This window comes from Lissotriton vulgaris, chromosome 2_1 (genome assembly GCF_964263255.1).
Source record: "Lissotriton vulgaris chromosome 2_1, aLisVul1.2, whole genome shotgun sequence".
NCBI lineage: Eukaryota > Metazoa > Chordata > Amphibia > Caudata > Salamandridae > Lissotriton > Lissotriton vulgaris.
In genome coordinates this window covers 1,517,763,167-1,517,774,080 of record NC_141687.1, presented here as the reverse complement: position 1 = coordinate 1,517,774,080, position 10,914 = coordinate 1,517,763,167, and positions in this window count along the sequence as shown.

The following is a 10,914-nucleotide window of genomic DNA, read 5'->3' as shown; positions in this document are numbered from 1 at the left end:
TTAGCATTTAGTAAGTGTGAGCATCGGCTTGCAACGCTGCTCATGTTCTGTTGCATTTAGAACCATTTCTTAGTGCAAAATACATCTGCGCCTGTGTGAGGAATTAGGTACCTGGTTGAAGACAGTGTGAGCCCTTCTCAAGCAGCAGCCACCGTCTTTGTCAGGATGAACCACAGAAAGTTGCCAAATAATTTGTTTTTAACCCTCTGCTAGCTTGACACGAAAGCAGTCAGGCTTGACTTAGAGGCAATTTGTAAAGTATTTAAGTGGCACACAAACAGTAATAATGTGAAAACACAACACAGGAGAAATCATACATCAATTTAGAAGAATAGAGTAAAATATTATACATTTTTTTTACATCAATAGGCAAACATCTGATCAGTCATACCTGGAGATATGCAATTTCAGAGAATTAAGGTGAGGAGAGCACCTAAAAGTAGAAAGCATCACACTTCCTGGTCAACTGCGATGGAGCACAGGCCTAATACAGGGACCAGGCTAGTCCAGCAGAATATGTTACCTTTTAAAGTTCAGCATGAAGGGTACAGTTTGTGTTGGTGGAGGCCACCAGAAGAAGAGGAAGAGTTGTGGGTGGTCATCACTGTTTTGCATAAAGCAGGCCAGGCGCCATGGATGGTTGCCACTGCAGCGTAAGGATCCTGTTGAGTGTTGTGGATGGTCATTGCTGCAGTTTCATGCCGGTGTTTGCTGTGGAGTGTCAATGCAGTTGCATGCAGTGAAGATTTTGCATTTTGGCGAGCAGTATTGCACGAAGTACTGGGTTCACCTAAGCTCCGTATTGGTGGTCGGTTTGGGTGGCAACATCCTGCTGTGAAATGACAAAAACCTTAGGATTTCCTTTATTCTTCTAGGAGTAGCTCAACTGATTCCACATCAAGGATCCAGGACCTGGGAGACCCCTCTTGGGTATCAGGAACTCACTCCAGCAAAGGCCAGCAGGACTCAAACAGGTCCATTTTCAGGTCCAGTGCAGCAGGTCAGCTGGGCAGTTGTAGAGAGGCTTCTGGAGCTTGTTGTGTCTCTGTAGCTCAGAACAGGAGGTCAGTCAGCTGACCCTTGGAGTTACGTTAGCCTTGGTTGATGGGTACAGGCCCATTCTTCCTTCTCAGACAACAGGGCAGGCCTCAAGCGACAGGACTGTCCTCTGACAGCAAGGAAGTCCTTCTTCTGTAGTATTCACAGTTCCAGAAGTGTACTGAAGAGTCGGTCTGAGGGTCCCATTTTTTTACCTGCTGCCCACTTTGTAGTGAAAGAAACATCTGGAGTGTTCATCCTACAGAAGAGCCTGGAATTTCCTGCCTTCCTGCCCTCTGTCTGTAGTCCCAATAGGCTAGTGTGAAGTACTTTGAGTGTTCACTGAGGCTGTGTCTTTGATGTGCAAGTGTGACGGGGACAGCTCTGCCTCTCTCGTCAAGTCAAGATGGCCCTTCCTGTCAACACTCTAACCCTCTATTGTGCTGCTGCATGCGAGGAATACACAAAAGCCATGTGCCGACTGCACCTAGTTATGTGAAACAGGCTGCAGGTACTAAATAGCAGAAGAAAATAAACGTCACCTTTCTAAAAGGGGTACAAAAGTGGGTGGTGATGGACGGAGCATCTGAACCAATCAAACACTCACACCCAGTCAACAGATCTGGGTTTAATCCATCACCAGCCCGAAATGCCAAGCCATGCCTTCCCTGGACCAGGAGCAAGCTTCCTAGGACCGGTTTCTGGCATTCCAGCCGTCTTCAGCCAGGCTTGCTTGAATCCAGTGGCAAAGTGAGCAAGGGACTCACGTCTGAGCATACCCTGCCAACTTATGGCGAACAAAGTGGTACAAAAGGAGGTGGTGATGGACGGAGCATCTGAGCCAATCAAACACTCACACCCAGCCAACAGATCTGGGTTTAATCCATCACTGTTCTTTAGCCCACTCTGCCACCCCAGTTCAGACATGGCCATATGCAAATCGGTCCCCGTTGGATGCAACGGGGCATTATTGAGATATGAAAATAGCACTAAATGCATAATAACTCTTCTAGATTAATTCTCCGTAATCTCACTGAATTGCACAAGTTACACTCACCCCTAATGGAGAGGTGGCAGCATATTTTGATCAACTGGACCTTTTGACCCCCTTCGTTACCATCAACCAGGGAACTGTCATAAACCAGTTACAGCAAGCTGCTGTGGTGTCCTGGCCAAATCAAAGACGGTGCTGATGGTGGAACACTCTAAAGCTATTATAGATCATACAATTACAGGGTCTAAACTTGACTCCTTGGTTCTGTATTTACTAGATTCTCAAATGCAATTGTAGGTTGCCTTCAGAAAATTCAAAGCTCAGAGTCCCAGGTAGTTGTGGGCCTAAATTAATGGAAGCACGTACATCCTACCTACATTGGTTTCTAGTTAACGTCACTTTAGATTCTGTGTCCTTACTATATTTCATGAAGCCTATATAAAGAATGACTTCACCATTGGAGACTAAGGTTCAAACCTTGCAAGAAGGAACAGACATTCAGGTCTCAGGCTATACAGCTGTTTACGGGGCATATTATCAAGGGGGTTTATCTCCGTTTTTTGGCTTTAAAAGCCAAGAAAGCGGAGATAAAATTATCTCCCTATTACCTAGCTGTCGCCAACACCAGTTAGCGACAGCTAGTAGGAGATAGCGACCATCTTGGGCCCCACTTTGCATGTCAGTGATATTTATCACTAATGACATGCAAAGTGGGCATGCCAAGATGTTAGAGACTGAAAACAGTCGCTAACATCGCTATCTCCTATTACCAACTTTTGGAGATATTCGCGCTAAGCGCGAATATCTCCAAAAGCTAACACCTGCCCTGAGCAGTTCTTAGCCATGTTATCCAATGGGAGGTGGATAACATGGCTAAGAGCATTAGCTCGGTAATGCATGAAAATCGCTGACTTTTCAGCGATATTCATGTATTGCGGCGATTTTTATCGCATTTGCGATAAACCTTGGTAATACCAGGGTTTATTTGCGGTGAAAATCGCCGCAGCTCAGCTGTAAATTTTTGTCTCTAACCAAGCAATAGCGATAATTATCGCTATTGCTTGGTAATATGCCCCAGCATTCTTTACATTAAGTATGGACACCTAGGGCCTTATTTATGAGGCCTTGCGACAATTTTGTGCTTCCTTTGCGTCACTTTTTGTGACGCATCGACGGTGTAAAACATACCTCCCGTTGCGTCCTATTTACAAAGTGGCTTTCACGCAGCGATGCGTCACTTCTCATAAATGAGACCCTTAGTGTGGCAAACAGATTCGGAATACAGGATTAGAATCAAGGAGGGAGCAAGGACTTGGCCTAAGACATAAAAGCAGCCCAAGAAATGTTGGGAGTTGCCTTCCTGTGTTATTTGCAACATTGTCCGTAGAGCCTACAATTAGATGTATTGGCTCCTAGAAAGCCAATGGGTTATTATGCCCTGTAGTATACTTGACTTGGCTAGGGTTGACATGTGGCTTCCCCCACCTTCCAGTGACCCGTGTTGTTCACAAGGTTCCATGTTTGCACCTCATGACCACTACATATAGACTTTGAGGGTCCTTTTTGGCAAATAAGGCATATTCTTACCCAAACTGCATATAGCAGGCAAACCACATCAATAGATGCTGTCAGCAGAGGACATTCCCTGTCTAAAATTTTGCCTCATTGACATCTAATAATGGATATCAGTTGTCTACTTGAAACTATATTTTTCCAATACTAACTTAGTGCTCCTGAGAAGTGGTGAGCTCCAACTTGTCGATTCAAAAATTGTCCAACACGAAATAATCATCAGTAGTCTCACCATATCGAAAGGAAGTACAAAGTGGATCTCATATAGCCTTCAAGACATGTAAATCACAGGAATCTCGGATTGGCAAAGCTGTTCTCCTCCAATGTAACTTCAACACAGCACATGCTAGGGTCTTATCAATTTAACACCAACTTTACTGATCTACTGGACACCTGGGCACCTCTCTGGCTCTACTTCTTGTGACCCTTCAAACAATAAATCATTTCATAACACAATATAATGTGTTTTTGTAAACCACAATAGCACATTCACCCTGGAGGTTCTTGATGACAAATAAACGGAAACTGCAAGAAATTCAATCCTATTGCCCATATGCCAAAAGAGATACTCTGTCCTCCCAATCAAAACGAAATAAAAAATGTTCTTGTGTCAATCTATAACATTAAGGGACTAATTTATGAGAAGTAGCTTTCCCGCAGTGATGCTACACTTCTCTGTATGATGCATCATGTCGCAAGGAATGACAGATACGTCAGTATTACTGATGTATCTGTCGGCGCAAAAGTGGGGCATTGCTGGAGTTGTGTCAGAAGCGTGACGCATCTCCAGCAATGTTCCTGCTACACCCATATGCCTACCATGAGGCAGGCGTGAGGTTTTGACGCATTGCCGTCCTAGAAGTGGCTCAGTGAAATTTCATAGATTTCACTGCGCCACTACTACGATCCTTTCCTGCAGAGGAACACCCACCGGGTATACATTATACCTGACTCAGGTATAATGTAGAGCAGGTGTTTATGAAGTGACACATCTGCCTAGATGAGGCACTTCATAAATATGGTGCAACATGGCGCATTATTTACGCAGCCGCTACGTCACTAAAAGTGACACAACGGTGCCGCAAAAGTGACGTAAGCCTTCATAAATAAGGTCCTCAATCAGCATACTTTGTGAAGAAGGTGTTAATGCCTACATTTACGCTGCTGACAATGAGTCAGCAATGGCTGGATCAGAGACCACAACAAAATTAATAGTCCGGTCTTGTAAAGTCGGGCAGATGGACTTAGCAGTGCAGGTCCAGTTCTTCAAGTGAAGAGACGCTTGTTTTAATTGCTGTACAATGATAAGTCATTTGTGAAGAGGATATCGTTTGGACTGACATTTTGGAAAGTCCTGGAGAGGATTTGCTTCCCTTTTACACTTCTTTGGAAGTGTTGTGATCCAACTTATATGTGCAACAACATCGTCCTGATGATGGTCCAGTGGATCTTTTAGACCAACGAGGAACCGAAACGTCGACACCCAGCACCGTTTTGCTCATCTGTCTATTATTAAGACTGTACATCTGATAAAATGCTGTGTTTGATTTTCATTTAATATTGTATTCAGTTGTCCATAATCTTAACAAAAGGTGTTTTACACTACTGTGAATAAGTCTGTGAACTACAGTATTGTGTCCGTTGCCAAGCATCAAATGATACACAATAGCGCATCTGAATAAAATACATATCATGTTTTGATATATTCTGGTATATGTACATGTGTATATATATTTCTCTCCTGCATATGTGGAATTAAGGATCATGAATATGACATTACACTCAAATTATAAGTAAGTTGAAATGGTTCCTCTAGGGAGATTTGTATTTTGTTATTGATCATACCCAGTCTCCAGGGGATTATCTGGTGGCTCTTTTGGGATTGTGATTATGTAATAGCACCAAACAAAGGACCTGGACAATGGGGTTCAAAATGGAGGCGAAAGTAGGAAACAGAAAACAAGACACCTTTCTAGTTCATTTACTTCGATTCCCCCAACACAAATTAGGAGGTATCCCTGACACAGTTTCCCTAATGGAAGGGCACATCCTGTTTGACCCGAAGGCAATCTTGGTTGGACTCCCACCAACAGCCGCTTCTGCCTATGACGCAGTGAAAATTCCTGGGGAAGTCAGCGGCACTCAGGGAAGTGTTTCGTCCAGGCACCCACTAACATTTAAATACAGCAAGTAGACTATCAAGTAGCAGGGTCTAAAACTGTCGAAAAGTGCCGGCAGGACCACATCTGCCAAGATCGAAATGAGGCCCAGAATGTTTCAAATCCATATTGTCTTTTACAGTGAAAGACAATGTAACATCTGTCTTCTCAATAAAAGATGTACAATCCCATTCTAAGTGAGATCTCAGACAAAACAGGTAAAAAATGGAGGTAGAAATCATAGACATCTGACTCGCTTCCTTGTTATTTCTTTACAATAGGAGACAAGACGTGAGAGATCATTCTTGCCTATTCAGATTGTAGTAATGTAACAAAACTTGAGGGAGTTCCCCTGCCAAGTACATGAAGGGACCAAGTGCCCCCAGACACAGGCAAGAGCTCTCAGGTCAGGAATGCACAGAGCTGAGGGGCCCCCTGGAGTTCGGGTGGCTGCCCTCACCCCGGGTTTGCGGGATCTAATGTTACGCCACTGTCAAATTGATATCTTGCACTACTGAGCATAAAAGATTATTTTAATCACTAGTTGCCAAATATGACTCTTTCTGGGTGCACTAGTGAAGGTAGTGACTCAGAGATCACTGTTCCCTTGATATATTGAATAAGTGTAATTTTTCAAATTATTGGGGACAGCCCACCTTTCCTACACTCTAATATGTAGAAGAAAGTGGGAAAATATTTGCTGGCTGATGAAGGTTTGCACAAATCACATGCAGGGTATTTTGAGAAAAATCAAAGATTAGAAATTAATTTAGGGGTACTTCACCTTACGTTATGTTCAGAGTCTTATTCAGTATTAGTGTCAAAGTCGTTTTTATCGCAATGCTCTAAAATGAATCTTGGTGCTATGAAAACATTTGTACTGATTATTGCAAATGGTAAGTACATAGATCGGCTGCAGTTTCTGGGGATGGGCGGAAGGGTTACACTGCTCTAGGTAAATGAGATATGGATGGTAATTATTTAAATTATCTTAAAAATATCCATTAACTTGGTCTGCCTAGTCCATTTTCCAAACCGGATGCCAGTCAGTCATGTAGTTTCAATATAGACACATACACTAGTGCCCATGTGTGCCAGCAGTGAAAGTTAAGCAGTATAAATGACATGTTGCCAACCTGATTCTGCAATAGGTGGGGTCATCTGGGACCGCCCACAAATGACGCTTTGTTCCGTATACGTCAAATATCATTCACCAATTAAATGACTGCTTCAATGTAATACGATCTTTTACCAAATTCAAAGACAGAACTCAAATTCCACAATGTCCAACCACAGGGTAACACAAAAAACATACTCAACCAATGACAGCGAGAAAGTACACCTACCATCCAATCCAAACGTGAAACACTATGACGTCAACCTCACTCCATGCAGTAGCTCATCCTACTCCATAATTGTCTTAACAAGCACACAATTCTTCTTTAAATTACTACTTGTTTGCTCTATTAAAGAATATAACTGTATTTCAATTACCCAAGACTATTTTTTAACATTCCAGTGATTTCTAGACCAGTGAAAACTCTACACAATTAATGTAGTTTCGCCTGTTTGCACAATAAGATTCCGCTAACATTAACAAAGATTAATCAGCCACAATGGCATGTCTCTAGTGTTACCGATGGAAGGGATGATACCCCCCACTCCTCATCAACTCTTCCTGTAAACAAGTTTAAACATTTATGATTATCCCAGGATCTTTCCACTACAATGAGCCTAAAATAAACTTTTCCTCTTCAGCAATTCTTCAACATTTCTTATTGCTCACTCGTACAATCTGAAAGAGAAAAGACACATGTAAACACTACTTTCATTAACCTCAACACTCCGACCCTATTAATACTCACACCTTCAATAATCGCAACCGCCAAACCGCAACTGCTTTGCCACTCCATCTGGATCTGGACACTGGAAACTGGAGCTGGGGATTATTTTAAAGTTGCTTGGGTACTCATTGTTAAAAGCTCCATTTAGGGTGTGAACCATATGAATAGAGCTGAAACAAAAATGTAAATGATGTATAGCATCAACAATTAGAATTTTAGATGTTAAGTCAATGATGATGAGTAGTTTCAAAAGATTTCAACACCTTTATTTATTTTGAAGGATTAACATTGGTTTTTGCTGTTTTATTCAGATTAGCCTGTGTACAGAAATATTAAAAATGAAATTGATTAGCGATAGCATAAATCAATACCTAGGGCCGGGACCTCTGCTCCGGCTGATACCATCTCAATCCCGAGTCTTACCTACACCAGCGAAGCTCTTAGAGCCTTGAGGTGTGGATCGGACTCAGCAGGCTGTTCTATACTGGAAATAGGGGCCAGCACTGGGAAGGCCCTTAACATTTGTCCTACCTGTTCACAGATCCTGCCAAGACTAAGCTGGGATCCAATTGCGCCCCCCAGGGACAACAATGAAAAACCAGTCCGGAAAAGGCAGACTGCGGTTAAGTGTCTTTTACTTAATGCCAGATCCTTGGTCAAACACAGCACGGAAGTAGCTGATCTAATTCAGGACGCTGGGGTGATGATAGCTTTTATCACAGAATCCTGGACCGATGCTGCTTCTGGCCCTGACATAGTGATTGCTACCCCGCCGAACTATGTTTGCTTCACCCAAAATAGAGAGAAAAAGAAAGGTGGTGGTTTAGCTAATATTCACCATCACTCACTCAGAGGATCCTTCCAACAGGGGCCCATAGGTCCAGATGAGACTCTTCTTTTTAATTTCACCTTATCTGACCACCAAACTTTCAGAGGCTGCCTAGTTTATAGACCCCCTAGGATGAAAGCACCTTTTTTTCTCGCTCCGGGTAAAATATTAGAAACTGCTGCTACTGCCCAAACATTCACTCTACTAGGCGACTTTAATTTTCACTTAGAAAACGGCTCGAACCTGGATACTTGCGATCTTATCGAGCTGCTACAGGGAGTAGATCTGATACAACTGGTCAGTGGCCCCACCCATAAGGCAGGGCACACCCTGGACGGTATTTTTTCAAATCATCCGAGCCTCAATGTACTATCAGTCCAGCCGATATACTGGTCAGATCATTCAGCAGTCCATTTTAACTTTGTCTCAGCCCCACCAGTGAGATCATATAGGGTCAGACCCGCCCCACGACAGATAAGGAAATGGAATGACATAAATCAAGATGAGCTGGAATGCTTATTAAAGTCAACTTTGGAGCCACTTTCAGGAAATACGGAACAAGCAGCCCAGGCCTACAAGAGATGGCTTGATGATGCATGTTTACAACTGGCTCCCCCTAAAACCTTTCTCCCCACACGGTCCACTCCTTCCGCTCCCTGGTTCTCTGAAGAGATCAGAGACCATAAAATTGTCTGCAAAAAAAGGAAAAAATCTGGCAGGCAACTTTTAGCGAGTCAGATAAAAAAATCCTGAACATTGAGCAAAGAGCGTACAAAGAGAAGATCCAGCAAGTGAAACGAGCCTTCTTTACGAAAAAGGTTAGAGAAGCCAGTAATGCCCCGAAGGAGCTTTTTCGAACTGTGGCTTCTCTGGAGGTCCCCAAGACCATAGAGGTACCCCCCAGCCTTCCGCTTTGCGAGAAGCTGGCTACTTTTTTCCGTGAAAAAGTTGAAAAAATATTTTCTCCTTTAGACAGTCAAATAAAAACTTCGGTGGAATTCTCCACTAATAACTCGGAATCCGACAATGGCCTAGAAAAACTTTCTTTCTTCTCTCAAATCAGTGAGAAAGAGGTAATGAGCCGACTTCAAAAGATAAAATCAGGCTCCCCCCATGATCCCTGTCCTGCCTCTATCGCCAAACTAGCGCCACTTACTATTGCAGCTTGCCTTACCCCCCTCTTTAATCTCATGCTGGATAGTGGGGAATTTCCCGCAAAATGGAAACGAGTCTCCATCTTACCTCTCCTTAAAAAAACTAACTTGGACATAGCCGATTTAAACAACTATCGGCCTATTGCAAGACTGCCCCTTCCAGCCAAAATCATGGAAGGCTTTTTAAATACGCAGTTAAGCATTTTCTTGAGAACAGGACAACATCTGGACCCATCCCAACATGGTTTCCGTGCTGAACATAGCACTGAATCCGCCCTAATTAAATCGGTAGAAGACATTAGAAGAGTGGTAGACAGAGGAGGTAGAGCCGCCCTGATCCTGCTGGACCTGTCCGCGGCCTTCGACACGGTCCATCACAAGTTGTTGGTGGACCGGTTGAGGGCCTGCGGAGTTCAAGATAAGGCGCTGAAGATCCTGCAGGCCTTCCTTTCCAACAGGACTCAGTCGGTGACACTGGGGGATTTTGAATCACGCCCCTTTACACTTCCTTGTGGAGTACCCCAGGGCTCCTCTTTGAGCCCGACCCTTTTTAATGTCTATGTTTCCCCTCTAGCTCCGATAATTCGAAACTTCGGTTTCGACCTCGCAGCTTATGCGGACGATACCCAGATAGTGGTGTCGCTGCTGCCGGGGGATATAGATAGCACTGCGGATAGATTCAAAAGCTGCATGCGAGAAGTGGGGATTTGGATGGCTCAAAACTGTCTTAAATTGAATTCCTCGAAGACAGAAGTGCTACTCTTTGGCTCCAAAGATAACTTCTGATCCCCGAGATGGTGGCCTGAAGAAATGGGAACTCTGCCCGCCCCAGTGACCAAAGTGAAAAATCTCGGCATTTTGGTGGACGACACATTATCTTTTAAACCTCAGATTAATGCCCTGGTGTCCTCCACCCACTTTGTTCTTAAAACCATCAGGAAAGTGCTTCCATTTCTGGAGCAAGAGCACAGAAAAACAGTGGTCACCGGTCTAATTCTTTCCCGGCTAGACTACTGTAATAGCCTTATGCTGAACGCTCAAGTTAGCGTACTAAATAAACTCCAGACCTTACAGAATGCCGCCGTACGCCTGATAACAGATACACCCAAGTTCGTATCGGTGGCTCAGGACCTGGCAAAACTTCACTGGTTGCCAGTGTGGAAACGAATTACCTTCAAGGCACTCTGTGTGGTCTTTAAAGCAGTGCACGATCGGGGCCCCAGCTGCATGAAGGAACTTTTCCTTTGGTACAAACCGGCAAGATCTCTTAGATCTAGTCAGCAGGCTCTGCTTTCGGTTCCTAGAGTTAAGAAAGCTAGATGGG